The 16727-nt window shown below is 38.7% G+C and overlaps 1 protein-coding gene and 1 pseudogene across 11 annotated transcripts in view; one reads left to right on the plus strand and one right to left on the minus strand.

Moving 5' to 3' along the window:
* Positions 1–16727, plus strand: part of RALGPS2 (Ral GEF with PH domain and SH3 binding motif 2) — a 204131-nt gene that overhangs the window by 29074 nt on the left and 158330 nt on the right. The gene's annotated exons all lie outside the window — the stretch shown is intronic.
* Positions 10774–11986, minus strand: LOC102115539 (tyrosine-protein phosphatase non-receptor type 2 pseudogene; annotated as a pseudogene).

Here is a 16727-nt window from a genome sequence, read left to right on the forward strand (position 1 = left end):
AAAAAATAAAAATAAGCAAAATATTGTACTTACATCAAAAGTATTTGTATACTTCTGGGGATAATTATGTTGCATTCAAAGGTAGTTTCTCTCTACTATCATTTTTAATGGTGGCATTGTATTGTGTGAATGTATCATCTGTATCATCATTTAAACTCTTGATGAGCATTTAGGTTGTTTCTTTTAGATAGTATTAACAGTGATAGAGTTAACATCTTTTTTTTATAGCTCTTCCTGTAATATCTTTTTTTTATAGGTTTCCTTTTGATGAATTCCTAAAAAGAAAGTTATTTGGAGGTTAAAGATGTTTGCATACTCGCTTATGGTGTGCATGTTTGTTTCTCTATGCTCTTACTCACTTGGCAGTTAGCTTTAAAAATCTATATGTGTTGATGTGTTATGTAATAAGTGCTCTCTAATTCTTTTAATTTGTGTGTGTTTTTTTTTTTTTTTTTTTGAGACAGTCTCACTCTGTGGCCCAGCCTGGAGTGCTGTGGTGATCTCGGCTCACTGCAGCCTCCGCCTCCTGGGTTCAAGCAATTCTCCTGCCTCAGCCTCCCAGGTAGCTGGGATTACAGGTGTCCGCCACCATGCCTGGCTAATTTTTGTATTTTCAGTAGAGTCAGAGCTTCACCTTATTGGCCAGGCTATTCTTGAACTCCTGACCTCAAGTGATCCAGCCACCTTGGCCTCCCAAAGTGCTGGGATTAAAGATGTGAGCCACTGCACTTGATTTGCATTTTAAACATTTTCAATGAAAGTACTGTTTTCACATGTGTGATATTATACTACTTTCTCCAGTTTTCTCTTCACATCCTACCCATTCTTTTTGTTCAATCTTTTAAAAGTCTTTTAATGAAATAGTTATGCAAAAAAGTGTATAGAGTCAGGCGCGGTGGCTCACAGCTGTAATCTCAGCACTTTGGGAGGCCAAGGTAGGCGGATTGCTTGAGCCCAGAAGTTTAAGACCAGCCTGGGCAATGTGGTGAAACCCTGTCTCTACAAAAATATTAGCCAGGCAAGGTGGTGTGTGTCTGTAGTCCCAGCTACTCAGGAGGCCGAGGCTAGAGAATTAAAGTCCGGGAGGTCAAGGCTGCAGTGGCCATGATCGAGCCACTGCACTTCAGCCTGGGCAACAGAGGGAGACCCTGTTTTAAAAAACAAAACCAAAAGCATATGAAGAATAATACAGTTAATCCCTAACTTAAGAAATTAATCAATGCAGTTGAAGCACCCTACTAGTTCACATTAATGTGTAAGAAGTCTTTATGTATTAAAAATATTGGCTCTTTGTCTCTTGTTTTACTTTTCCCTGTTTTATCTTTTGTCACCCAACTTACTGTATTTCATTGAATCTAAAATGGCTTCAGTTGCAAGATGCACTATTTATGTACATCTAAAAATAAGAAATGGCATTCGATTTTAAGAGGCATCCTAATCCTAATTTCAGAGATTTTAAAAGGTAAGAAAATGCACATCTAAGAATTGATGAAATACATGTATTTCACTGTCTTGCGCCTTTTTTTTTTTTTTGAGACAAAGTCTTGCTCTGTCGCCCAGGCAGGAATGGTGGTGGCATGATCTCGGCTCACTGCAACCTCCACCTCCCAGGTTCAAGCAATTCTCTGCCTCAGCCTCCCGAGTAGCTGGGATTGCAGGTGCCCGTCACCACGCCTAGCTAATTTTTTTGTATTTTTAGTAGAGACGGGGTTTCACCATCTTGGCCAGGCTGGTCTTGAACTCCTGACCTCGTGATCCACCCATCTCAGCCTCCCAAAGTGCTGGGATTACAGGCGTGAGCCACTGCATCTGGCCAGTGCCACCTTTAACCAGATGATCAATCTCTTGTTTCTGTTTCTATTGTGAGTCCTAGAAAGCTTTTCCTTTGTCAAAATATATTTTAAAATTCACCTGTGTTTACTTCTAGTATTTTTATGGCTTAAATATTTTTCATTTTTAATTCATCTTATTTTAATGTAGGATCTAATTTTTGTCTTTTTACCCAGATGGTTAAACAGTTGTCAAAAAGTTAAATGATATTAATGATTTTTTTTTTCTTTTGAGACAGAGTCTTACTCTGTCACCCAGACTGGAATCCAATAGCATGATCACAGCTCACTGCAGCCTTGACCTCCCAGGCTCAAGTGATCCTCCTGCCTCAGCCTCCCAAGTAGCTGTGACTATGGGTGCACACCACCAAACCTGGCTAATTTTTTTTTGTCTTTTGTAGAGACATAATCTCTACTATGTTGCCTAGGCTGGTTTTAAACTCCTGGGCTCAAGTGATCCTCCTGCCTCAGCCTCCCAGAATGCTGGGATTACAGCGTGAGCCACCACGCTTGGCCACATTAATGATTTTAGAACAAGTAGTGATATGCTCAAATGAGCTGGCGAGGAAAACAATATGCCTTTGGATTTTGGTTGGGTCTAGTCAAAAATTATCAGTTTTATTTTCTAATAGATGAATATATATATATATTTTTGAGATGGAGTCTCACTCCATCGCCCACGCTGGAGTGCAGTGGCACGATCTTGGCTCACTGCAACATCCACCTCCCAGGTTCAAGCGATTCTCCTGTCTCAGCCTCCCAAGTAGCTGGGATTACAGGCGCATGCTGCCATGCCCGGCTAATTTTTTGTATTTTAGTAGAGACAGGGTTTCACCATGTTACCCAGGCTGGTCTCGAACTCCTGAGCTTAGGCAGTCTACCCGCCTTGGCCTCCCAGAGTGCTAGGATTACAAGTGTGAGCCACGAAGGTCAGCTAATAGATGTATGTCTTAAATTTGCATTGTAAGGAATGTGAACGTCAAAACTAAATTTGAATTTTATGTTTCCTTAAATTTCTAATGAGTATCTACATGTTCTTGGGATCAGTCATATAGTTTACTAAGTTAAAATTAAATACATTTTTTAAGGATAGGCAATGGTTATAATTCTTTGATGAAAGTCTGTATGAATCTGGGCAAGTTACTTAACATTCAGGTTTTTTATTTGTAAATGGGTGTAATAGTGCCTTCTCATAGGATCATTGTAAGGATTTCTTTTACTCTTTCTTTCAGAATTTTGAATATCAAATGTAATTATAGCCCAGATTCTGTTGCATCTGTGGTTATTCTAGATCTCTAGGGTTACTGGAGTAAATTATTTGTATACCTCTTCCAGTCCTGATTTAGATTTCCAGGATTTGTCTAGAACATTTTTTTGCCTTCTGGAATTAGCTTACATGACAAATCTGTATGTTTTCTGTTGCTTTTCTTAAGCTACAGTTTTGTGTGTGTGCTGAAATATTCATAGATAATTTAGGGGTTTGTAGGTGGGTGATTAGTAAGGTTTTTTTTTTTTTTTTTGCAATTTTGATATGCTGATATATTTTTGTATGTTTGTGTAGTTTAGATCCTATCTCTTAAAGCTAGAGGGACAGGAATAAGTCTACTTAAAGAGAAACATTTTGAGAATATCTTACAGATAAGAAACTACTTCTGACTTGCTTGTTTTGGTCACTGGCATTTTTTAATGTTTTCTTGTAAGCACAGTACTTGAGAGTGTTATCATGGAAGTATTGTTGTTCATGTCTTCTTGGTGAGAGGCAGTCTTACATGTGAAACCACAGTAAATAACATAAAACAATATGTTGTTTTGTGTCAGATTGAAGAGCATTAGCAGTTCACAGAAGAAGAGGCTCAATGAGGACAGGAGGAGTGGTCCTTAAGGAATGTGTTTCATTTAGGTGGAAAGAACGTACTGATTATTGAAACAGCATGACTCGAGATGTGGCAGCAAGAACTAGGTTTTGTTGGCACGATTTGGATTGAAGGATTTGTTTGGAATGTGGCGGGAAATACAGTACATTTGATGCGGTAGGACTAAATATTCAGTCCTTAGAAATGAAGCAGGGGAAATTAGAATTGAAATGATAGTACATATTGTTTTTCAGTAGCTTAGCATGTCACTCTATTTCCTTTCTTCAAGAGAGCCAAAAGGTGACAGATAGAACTCATTGCCAAAAGGTTTTTAAAGATACCACTTTGAAGGTTTGGACTTAAGGGAACAAGCAGTACTAATGAAGCCATCTGTGCTGCACTTGTTTATCTAAACAGTTTGGACAGCTGAACTGGCTGTAGGAATCAAGTTAACAAACCTAGCCCCCTCATCTGCTTGATTCCAATACGGCCTAATAGATACAGCTGTAAGGATGAATAGGGTCATTGATACTACTTCTGACCCTGAACAGTATTTGAAATAATAGACGATAGTGGGTTTTCCTCCTCGGTTGTGGTACTCTTGATGGAGTATGGCAACCTTTGACTTAATAGTCACTGGACCTGTATTTCATGTCTTGTGTGATGCTGTGAATTATATGATTCCCTTAGTAACAACCAAAATTTGTATTTATAACTACTTAATTACTATAACTAAGTAGATTAGAAATCCTGGCAAGACTTTTGAGTCCCAGAGTAGTAGTGATTTATCTGAGCCAGTATCCTAGGTATGTAATTTATAATTCTGGCTTGCCCACAGTTCCTTTGGAGGAAATCTGCTTTTTCTACAGTACATTGCAGAAGAACAGACCTCAATAGCAATTTTTTTTTAACCATATAAAACTGTATTGCAGTGGATTGATCCAGCAGTGGGCATTTGACCTAAGGGCTGCTAATTCATCAGCCACCTAAAAACCCAAGATTGTCTGGTTGGGAAAATTTATAGTCAGTTATAGAAAACATGGAGTTAATTTGCTATCGAGCCATGGGAGCTGAAGCTGGAAAGATGTGTTGGTGTAGAGTCCTGTAAAACTAAAGTTTAAAGGAATGGAAAGTAGATGTAAACAGAAGCTATGAATTACAGAAATGATAAAGGAGATGAGGAAGCCATTTGGTAACTATAAAAGAGTAGGGCATATGTGCTGAGAGAAGTGCAAAATTCTGAGAGAAACCATGTGGTTTGAGAGAGAGGCACACAACACGAGAGTGAAGATTCTAGTTTCTGGCACTGTAGATGCTGTTCTTCCTTTAGTACTTCTGTGGCTCCTGCCCTTCTTGAGACTACATTCATTCCTCCCCACCCCTAGGAAAGATTGTAGGCTTTGGTGTTAGACATTTGACATTAGAATTCTGGCTGTTTTACCAGCCCCTGCAACCTTGGACAAACTGCTTAACCTCTCTGTCTCAAATCTTTCTCATCTGTAAAATGAGCATCATAACAATGCCTTTTCTCACTGGATTGATGTGAGGATTAAGTGAGAATGACACACGGAAAGCTTAGAACAATGCTAAGCGTATAACAAATGTTCAATAAGTAGTATCATATATGTAATGATATTTGAGGTAATTTGATTTTTTTTGCAACTAAAAGAGTCTAACTATAGTTAATCTCCTTGCTGATTCACTTAGAGCAGAGTAATCTTGTGTGAGTGGGGGCTGGGTAAACAAGATAAGGTATAAGGAGTTAGAAAATACTGTCTTAAACAGTGTGAATAATAATATATTCAGCATTTAATAGATGCTTGGTGTTCTAAGCATTTTACCTGTATTAACTCATTGGATGTTTCTGTTACCTTCATTGTAAAGATGTAGAAACTAAGGCACAGAGAGGCTAACCAACTTGCCCAAGGTTATACAATATGTAAGGGACAGAAATAGAATTCAAACCCAGGTGGTTCAGTTACAGAGTTTTAATTTTTAAATATCTAATTCCTTTTCAATTCTTCCTTTTTAAAAGAAGTTAAGGAGGAGGTCTCAGTTTGTTGTTACTATTTCTTTTATGTTTTTCTAGTACTTGCTTCTCTCCCATTTTGACAAAGACGTAGTATACTGCAAGTCTAGAAACTTAGGTGGGCAAGATGTGATACTTGGTAACGTTCCTGTACTGTACATGAAGTGGTATATCATCTGAAGGAAAAGTTAAAGGTTTACTATAAATCCTAACACAATTCTGTGAAACAATGAGTTGTAGCTAAGAAGCCAACAAAGGAGATAAAATGGAATTAGAAACTACACTTATTTATTCAGAAGAACGCATAAAAAGAGAAAAAAATGGGACAAATATGAAGCAGATAGCAAAATATAATAGACTTAAACCTATAAAATCTAGAACACCTAAACACATTAAGAAGCAGAAATGGGCTGGGCGCAGTGGCTCATGCCTGTAATCCCAACATTTTGGGAGGCTGAGGTGGGCAGATCATGAGATCAGGAGATTGAGACCATCCTGGCCAACATGGTGAGACCCTGTCTCTACTAAAAATACAAAAATAAGCCGGACATGGTGACGCATGCCTGTAGTCCCAGCTACTCAGGAGGCCGAGGGAGGAGAATTGCTTGATCCTGGGAGATGGAGGTGGCAGTGAGCCGAGATCGTGCCACTGCACTCCAGCCTGGCAACAGAGTGAGATTCTGTCAAAGGAAAAAAAAAAAAAGCAGCAGAAATGGTGACATTGGATAAGAAAACAAGAGTTAACCATCTCCTGCCTGCAAGAAGCCTACTTTAAATATTAAGACACAAATAAGCTAAAAGTAAAAGATGGAAAAAGATACACCATGCTTGTAATAGTCAAAAGAGCATTATGTGGCTGTATTAATATCCGACAAGACCCAAGCAAAGAGTATTTCCAGGGATAAAGGATGCCATTATAAAATGATAAAGAGGACAGTTAATCAAGAGGATGTAATAGTTCTAAACATTTATGCCCTTAATATCAGAATTTCAAAATACTTTAAACAAAAACTGATAGTATTCAAAGGAGAAATTGTCATATCCCCAATTTGAGTTGGATACTTACTCTTCTTTCAATAAATGATATAATAAGCGGACAGAAAATCATAGGTATATATAGTAGGCTTAAACAATACTGTCAGCCAATTTAACTCAATTAATATTTGGAGAATCTCCACCCGACGATAACAGATTATGCTCAGTTTACTCAAATATCTACAGAACATTTTTCATGATGGTCTATATTTTGGGCCACAAAAAAGTCTCAATAATTTAAAAGGATTGAGATCCTTCAGACGATGTTCTCTGATCACAGTGTAATTCAATTTGAAACTGTTAACAAAATGGGGGAAAATCTAGTCTTTGGAAACTAAACAACAGAATTTAAAATAATTTATGGTTCAAGGAAGAGATCAAAAGGGAGATTATAAAGTCTTTTGAACTGAATCAAGATGAAAACAACGTATCAGAATTTGTGGTACTGGTTGTGGTGGCTCATGCCTGTAATCCCAACACTTTGGGAGTCTGAAGTGGGAGGATCATTTATGGCCAGGAGTTCAAGGCCAGGTTGGGCAACATAGCAAAACCCTGTCTTTACAAAAAAAAAAAATTTAAAAATTAGCCAGGCATGGTGACATATACCTGTAGTCCTAGCTACTGGAAAGGAGAATCACTTGAGCCCAGGAAATTGAGGCCAGTGAACTATGATTACGCCACTGCAGCTTGGGGCAACAGAGTGAGACCCTGTCTCTTAACAGAATAAGTAAGTAAAAAAGAATTTGTGGGATACTATTGAAGTAGAACTCAGACAGAATTTATAGCCCTGAATGCCTACATAAGAAAAGAAGATCTCAAATCATTCACTTACATTTTCTACCTTAAGGCATTAGAGGAAAAGCAGATTAAACTAATTACAGGAAAGGGAATACTAAAGATCAGTGTGGATATTATTATTGTTTAACTTTCTCCTCATTAGAAAGAATCAATGAAAATGATTTTGATGTAAAATGAAAGCAATTACAGTAAAGGAAATGATAAAGATCAGTGTGGAAATTATTGTTTTTAAACTTTCTACTAATTAGACAAAAATCAATGAAAATTGATTTTATTGGTGTTGCCACAGAACCAATTTAAGTTAAAAAATTTGTTCTGTGGCAACATCGATAAAATTGATGAAGCTCTAGCTATACTGATTGAAATCAGGAATGACAGAAGTGGCATCATTACAGAGTCTACAGATATAAAAGGGTAACAGGAATACTGTGAATAACCTTATGCCTATACATTTTAAAACAGAGATGAATTGGACAAATTTTTTGAAAGACACATACTACCAAGCTTCACTCAAGAATAGACAACCTGAAATAACCCTGTATCTGTTAAAGAAATTGAATTTGTGATTACAGTATTTCCACACCAAAAAATAAATAAATAAATAACTTCAGACCCAGATGACTTCACAAGTAAATTCTGTTAAACGTTTAAGGAAGAATTAAGACCAGTTCTATATAAACACTTCCAGAAAATTGCAGAAGAAGAAATACTTCCTCACGTACTTTGTGAGCGTAGCATTACTTTCTTACTCAAACTAGATAGACATTATGAGACAAGAAGATTACACAGAAATATCTCACATGAGCATACATAAAAAAGTTCTAACCATATTTTAACAAATTGAATGTAACAGTTTATTTAAAAATACATCATAATTAACTGGGGTTTATTTCAGAAATGCAAAGTTGGTTTAACATTTAAAAAGCGCAATCATTGTAATTCACTACAATAAGTAAAAAAGAAAAACTATATGATCATCTCAGAAAATTGGGGACAGGGGAGGCAAGCATTTGATAATCTAACCTTCATTCTGGGTAGTCACTTTGAGAAAACTAGGATTAGAAAGGAACTTCTTCAGCCCAGTGAAGGATGTCTCTAAAAAAACTGTAGGTGGCATCATATTTAATGGTGAAAGACTGAATGATTTTTCCCTAAGACCAGCAACAAAACAGATGGCTACTCTCACCACTTCTGTTTCACAGTGTGCTGGAGTTGCATTGCAGCCAATACAGTCAAGAAAAATAAATAGACTGGGTGTGCTGGCTCACGCCTATAATGCCAACACTTAGAGAGGCTGGAGAGCAGGGGTGGATCACTTGAGTTCAGGAGTTCGAGACCGTCCTGGCCAACATGGTGAAACCCCATCTCTACTAAAAATACAAAAAAATTAACCCAGCATGGTGGCGGGTGCCTGTAATCCCAGGTATTCAGGAGGGTGAGGCAGGAGGATCAGTTGAAACTGGGAGGGCGCACCACTGTACTCCAGCCGGGGCGAGAAAGTGAGACTCCATCTCAAAAAAAAAAAGAAAAGAAAAGGCATCCAGATTGGAAAGGAGGAAGTAAAGTATCTTCTTTGTAGACGACATGATTGTTTGTAGAAAATCTGATGGAACTTGCTGCAAAATTTTTGGGACTAAGTGAATTTAATAAAGTTGTGGATTACAGAGTCAGTCTATAAATATCAATTGTATTTATTTAGCAATGAGCAGTTAGAAATTGAAATGTGATAAAAAGCAGTACCATTGATAATAGTATCAGATATGAAATACTGTAAACTACACAGCATTGTAGAAAGAAAGTAAAGAAGACTTAGATAAGTGGGGAGATATTCTTCGTTTATGGGTGAGAAGACTCATTGTTGCTAAGATGACAATTATCCCTAAATTGATCAATGCGATTCCAATGAAAATGCTAGCAGGCTTTTTTTGGGGCAGGGGGATAGAAATTGACAAGCTGATTCTGAAATTCATGTGGAAACGTAAAGGACGTAGAATAGCCAAAACAGCTTTGAAAAAAGAAGAACAAAGTTGGAGGTCTAATGCTATCTAACATCACAATTTATTATAAATCTATAGTGGTCAAAACAATGTTGTATTTGTATAAGAATGGCAAAATAGATCTATGGAACAGAGCAGAATCCAGCAGTAAGCCAGTACATAAATGGACAACTGAATTTTGACAAGGTGCAAAGGCAGTTCAGCAGAGAAAGGATAGTCTATTCAACAAATAATGCTGGCACAATTGGATATCCAAATGCAAACAAATGAACTTCAGTCTGTATCTTGCACTGTTTGTGAAAATGAACTCAAAATGAATCAAAGACCTAAATGGTAAAGCCTAAAATTACAAACTTTTGGCAAAATTAGGACAAAATCTTTATTTTGAGTCAGGCAAAATTTTTAGTTATAACACCAAAAGCATGATCCATAAAATAGCACATTGATAAAATGATTTTTTTAAATCAAATTGAAAATGTGCTCTTCCAAGGGGAATTCTTTTTTTTTTTGTTTTGTTTTTTTTGAGATTCTTTCTGTCACCCAGGCTGGACTGCAGTGGTGTGATCTTGGTTCACTGCAACTTTCACTTCCTGGGTTCAAGCAATTCTGCCTCAGCTTCCCAAGTAGCTGGGACTACAGGCATGTGCCACCCACCACACCTGGCTAATTTTTGTATTTTTAGTAGAGATGGGGTTTCACTATGTTGGCCAGGCTGGTCTCAAACTCCTGACCTCAGGTGATCCACCCACCTCAGACTCCCAAAGTGCTGGGATTACAGGTGTGAGCCACCATGCCCAGCTGAAAAAAGAATTCTTAAGAGAATGAAAAGACAGGCTGCAGGATAGGAGAAAATACTTGCAAATCAAATGTGTGATTAAGACCTTGTATATAGAATATATACTAATGAACTCTCAACTAAACACCAACAATCCAATTTTTTAAAATTTGCAAAATATTTGATAGATACCTCACCACAGAAGATATGCTAAGTATATGAAAAGATGTTTAGTCTTTATATATATATATTTTTATTTAACAATAGTATTTAATGCTGCCAAAAAGTATAAAAATACAGTAGGAATGGCAGTACAATACAAAGTAATCTTTCCTAATTTGTTTCTTGTATGTCTTTCTGCGTTTCATACACATATTATAAACACTTCACAACACATCACATTAAAGGTTCTGCAAAGTCTTATGCTGGTGGGTGCTCTTCATCCCCTAGATGTAAAGTTTACTTTGTAAACAAACAACTGTGAGGCAATCTAGAGGGTTAGCAAGCCTCACTTTAGTTTCCAGAGTGGGCTTCAGGTATTGCTTTGCACATCAGTGGTTCAAAATTTATAGCTGCAGAATATTCTCAAGTCATAAATATTAGGTGTCTGTCAATCTTGGCCTTTTTCTTTTTCGTTCATTCTCATTTAGCCTCTGTTTCATCTGCTGCACCTTCTGAGCTGTGGTGGCCTTTCTTTCCTCTCGAATACATTTCCGTAGAGCGCTCTCATTGTTCTCCTCCATTGTATCTTGCATGTTAGAAGAAAGGCCTGTACATCAGTCACCTGTCAGTTTTTATTCTTCTAGACCTATTCTGTTCCCATTGTATTTTTCAGTCATTATTTTGTTTGGTGAATGATCAAAAGCTACGAGATAAGTCTTCTTAGAAAGTTCTTTCCATCATTTCTGTATACTAGAATCTCCCTTTATACATTTGCTCCTTATATTATAGCCATGTATGAGAATCTCAGTTGATCTGGGGTCTGAGATAAGACCCATTCGGTATTTTCTCATGTTCAGTAACACTTGTTTAATGTAAATATCGTCTCCTTTTTCCATCAAAACAAGACAAGTGTCTACCAGAGAGAAGATGCCGGAGTGCCCAATGCCTGCACTACAGTGGATCACTGCAGGCCCGTGGTCAAGGTTCAATGAGCCAGATTTTCTCACTTTAAACAAGAAATTGAGAAATGAAGCTGGTGATTTAGGGACTCCAAAATCTGGCCAGGTAGTATAATGAAAGTGAGATATTGTTCTGGTTTCACCACTGTTGATATTTTCTAATTGTAGTAGATGTACTGTATAATATGACTTCATATCTTCTGACAAGAGCTTCACATTGAATCCTGTTTCTTTACAGCATCTCTTGGTCATCTGTTGGCCAGTACTGTGCATGTTTAACTGATTCTTTTTTCACAATGTGGTTCAGCATGACAACTGCTTTGGTCTTCTGCTGCCAAACCATAAGCCAGAAATGGCAGCATGTGTTAGGAAGTGGACCCTGTGTTAAGATGTAACTTCTTTGTGCTTCTTCTATGTCAACTAAGCTGGCATTAATATGATCATTCTCAGCATTTTGCAGTTTAACACAACTGTGATCATCAAGTACAGCGGCTGCCAGCGATGCTGAGCATCCAACTCCTTTAACTCCCGCTCAATGGTGGTGGGCATGGCAGCAGGAGCGAGCTGGTGTGAGCAGAACCTGCGCCAGCAGAGAGGCTCAGGCCCCGCACGATCCACGGAGAGCCTGTATTATATTAATTATCATGTTAATAGTCACTAAAGAAATGGGAACTAAAATCAGTGAACTAGCACTGCTTACCTGAAAGACTGACCATACCAAGTGTTAGCAAAGATGTGAAAGACTAGGACTCTATACTTTGCTGTTAGGACTGTAAAACAGTTCAACTACTTTAGGAGACAGTTTGGTTGTTTCTTAAAATGTTAACATACAGGCCGGGCACCATGTCTCACGCCTGTAATCCCAGCACTTTGGGAGGCTGAGGCAGGTGGATCACCTGAGGTCAGGAGTTCAAGACCAGCCTGGCCAACATGGTGAAACCCTGTCTCTGCTGAAAATATAAAAATTAGCCAGGCATCATGGCATATGCCTGTAATCCCAGCTACTCGGGAGGCTGAGGCAGGATAATACCTTGAACCCGGGAGGCGGAGGTTGTGGTGAGCCAAGATTGCGCCACTACACTCCAGCCTGGGCGACAGAGTAAGACTCTATCTCAAAAAACAAACAAACAAACAAACAAAAAAACCTTAACGTACACCTACCAGCAGTTCCACTCCTAGGTATTTACTGAAAAGACTCGTGCACTAACGTTCACAGCAGCTTTATTTATGATAGTCACAAACTGGAAAAAATGGATAAACAAATTGTGATGTAACTATACTATTTAGCAATATAAATGAATGAACTATTTATTGATAGTCACAACAACAGGGATGAATCTCAAAATAATTATGCAGAGCAAAAGAAGGCAGGCACTGGCTGGGCACGGTGACTCACACCTGTAATCCCAGCAGTTTGGGAGGCTGAGGCAGGTGGATCACCTGAGGTCGGGAGTTCAAGACCAGCCTGGTCAACATAGTGAAACCCCATCTCTACTAAAAATACAAAAATCAGCCAGTTGTGGTGGCAGACACCTGTAATCCCAGCTACTCAGGAGGCTGAGGCAGGAGAATCGCTTGAACAGGAGGCGGAGGTTGTAGTGAGCCGAGATGGCACCACTGCATTCCAGCCTGGGTGACAGAGCAAGACTCCATCTCAAAAAAAAAAAAAAAAAAAAAAGAAGGTAGGCACTTTGGTGGTGACTAAGTATGTTCCCTATCTTGATTTTTCATAGGTGTATACTATATATATAGTTTGAACTATATAATTTATTACATGTAACCTATATATATAAATAAAGGTTTTTTGTTGTTTTTTGTTTGTTTGTTTGTTTGTTTTACATTGATAGGGATGGAGTCTTGCTATGTTGCCTAGGCTAGTGTTGAACTCCTGGGCTCAAGCTGTCCTCTTGCTTACAGGTACACACCACCAACAACCCATTTAGTCTATCACTTAATTGATAGACTAAAATTTAGCTTTTGTTTTTGGACCAAATCTGTTTTTAAAAATTTTTAAATTCATGCAGGCTGAGTGCAGTGGCTCAAGCCTAATAATCCTAGCACTTTGGGAGGCCAAGGTGGGTGGATCACCGGAGGTCCAGAGTTTGAGACCAGTGTGGCCAACATGGTGAATCCTTGTCTTTACTGAAAATACAAAAATTAGCTGGTGCCTGTAATTCCAGCTACTCGGGAGACTGAGGCAGGAGAATCACTTGATCCCAGGAAGCAGAGGTTGCAGTGAGCCGAGATCACGCCATTGCACTCCAGCCAGGGCAACAGAGCAAAAACTTTATCTTAAAAAAAAAAAAAATATATATATATATATATATATATATATGTGCAATAAAGATTTACTACAGATAGAAAATGATAAAAGATTGATTACAAACTTTATATAACATGCATTAGTGTTCTCTAGAGGGACTGAACTAATGGAATAGATATATATATATTAAGAGGAGTTTATTAAGTATTAACTCACAGGATCACCAGGTCCCACAATAGGCTGTCTGCAGGCTGAGGAGCAAGGAGAGCCAGTTTGAGTTCCAAAACTGAAGAACTTGGAGTCTGATGTTTGAGGGTGGGAAGCCTCCAGCATGGGAGAAAGGTGTAGGCTAGGAGGCTAGGCCAGTCTCTTCTTCACATTTTTCTGCCTGCTTATGTTCCAGCCACACTGGCAGCCGACTAGATTGTGCCCACCTGGATTAAGGGTGGGTCTGCTTTTCCCAGCCCACTGTCTCAAATGTTAATCTCTTTTGGCAACACGCTCACAACACGCTCACAGACACACCCAGAATCAATACTTTGAATCCTTCAATCCAATCAAGTTGACAGTATTAACTATCACATGCATCATTACTTCATTTTTCATATACTTTAATATATACAAAGCAGAAAAAGTTGAAAGAAATTTTGTTTTTAGAAATCATTAAGAAATAAAATTCCTTTGGAGTAGTGGTTTTCAGCTGGAGACTGTTGTCTTGGAGACATTTGATTTCACAACTGTTACTGGAATCCACTGGGTAGAGGCCAGAGATACTTCCACACAGCCTGCAATGCACAGCAAAGTCCTCCTCAACAAAGAATTATCTAGTTCCAGATGTTAGCAGTGCCAAGGTTGAGAAACCCTGATTTGGAGTATCTAAAGTCAATTTTAGTTGTTTATTATTTAATCATGTGTTATTACATGTTCATGTGTTGAATATGTTACTGCCAAAACAAGTTGCTAAACAAAAACCTTTTAAGAAAATTGTGGCCGGGCGCGGTGGCTCAAGCCTGTAATCCCAGCACTTTGGGAGGCCGAGACGGGCGGATCACAAGGTCAGGAGATCGAGACCATCCTGGCTAATCCGGTGAAACCCCGTCTCTACTAAAAAATACAAAAAACTAGCCGGGCAAGGTGGCGGGCGCCTGTAGTCCCAGCTACTCGGGAGGCTGAGGCAGGAGAATGACGTAAACCCGGGAGGCGGAGCTTGCAGTGAGCTGAGATCCGGCCACTGCACTCCAGCCTGGGCGACAGAGTGAGACTCCGTCTCAAAAAAAAAAAAAAAAAAAAAAAGAAAATTGTGTATTAGGCCTTTGGGGATGTGTGGATGATGTGTTCATGAGACTCTTTGATTCATGAAATAATTATTTTTGCGTAGCCACCTGGAGTTCTATTTGGATGTGTTGCAGTACTTGTTTTCATATCCTTTGAAAAAAGATGTTGAAATATTACCACTTGTACACCTCATTCCCCAACCTAGTCTGATAGAGGCCACCAGTAGAGCTTAATTTTAATTGATAGACTAAAAATTAGTTTTTTAAAAAATAATTGGTGGCTATTCAACATCTGAAATTTAGATTTAAGATTTATTAATTTTGAATGCCTACCTAGCCAGCTTTTTTTCCAGTGTTCCATAAATAGGCCAAGATCCTGGTTCTTAGATCTAACTTTAGCAGTTTTACCGATAACCCTTGGATCTTTAGTATTTTCTTCTTTTTCCATTTTAAAAGAGAACCTTGAGGAGAGAGAAGGTAGATATGAATGGAAGAATAGGGGGAAGGACAATGATTTGGATTGGTTTGAAACGTTGGCCCCTAATATGTTGTGTTTGAGGAGTGGTATTTTTCTAAACGGAGTAATACTTGGGATTTTGTAAGTTCATTTTGATGAGGATCTTAGAAGTAGCTTGCTGCTCTTGCAGTTATCTACAGCTGCTCCAGAAGACTGATGGCTATATGACTGGATTTGATCCATGCACAGAGGTAGAGAGTACCTTACTTTGCATATTACTTACATCTATTGCACTAAAGCAATGCTTTCTGGCTGGGTGCAGTGGCTCACGCCTGCAATTCCAGCACTTTGGAAGGCTGAGGCAAGCGGATTGCCTGAGCTCGGGAGTTCAAGACCAGGCTGGGCAGTGTGGCAAAACCCCATCCCTACAAAAACAACAACAACAACACACACACACACACACACACACACACAAATTAGCCGAGCATGGTGGCACACACCTGTAGTCCCAGCTACGTGGAGGGCTGAGGCAGGAGGATCTCTTGAGCCTGAGGTTGAGGTTGCAGTGAGCCAATATCACGCCACTGTACACCAGCCTTGGTGACAGAGTGAGACTCCGTCTCAAAAATAAATAAATAAATAAACAAACAAACAAAACAGTACTTTCTGAAGTAGAATCTATCCATTTTTGTTCTAGGTGAGAGGTTGGCAAACCTCTAAAGGCCCAAAGAGTAAATAATCTATGCTTTGCAGGCCATGCAAGTCTCTGTTGCAGCTATTCAGTTCTGCCTTTGTAGTTTGAAAGCAGCCATAGACAACACATAAATGGATGAGTGGCTGTGTTCTGTTAAAATTTTATTTACAAAAATGGGGCTGGATTTAGCTTGTGGGCCAGTTTGCCAAACGCTGTTCTAGGCCACCAGTGTTTCCTCTTTGGGATATTTGACATTTTCTGCTTAATTTTCCAGTGGTGGCTTATTGCAAATAAAAGAGAGTGGCACCCTTTCACTTGCAGCTACTGTGCTGTGTGTAATGGCTTTTACTGATGATGGTATGTAATAAGTGAATGACGTGAACTTTAAGAAGTAGAATAAGGCAACCTTAGCTTTTTTCTCTCTCACAGTCTGCATGCAGCTGGTTGATGAATTCAGGCACTTTTACTTTGAAAAGTCTCTGGAATTAGGTTTTTTAATGTTCGTATTTATAATTTCTTGGCTGCAGTAGGATAATAAACCTCCTTATTGCTCCTTCTGCATTTAAGGTTCTCAAATTCATCAATGTCCACAAATGTTACCT

Source organism: Macaca fascicularis, chromosome 1 (assembly GCF_037993035.2).
Source record: "Macaca fascicularis isolate 582-1 chromosome 1, T2T-MFA8v1.1".
NCBI classification, from domain to species: domain Eukaryota; kingdom Metazoa; phylum Chordata; class Mammalia; order Primates; family Cercopithecidae; genus Macaca; species Macaca fascicularis.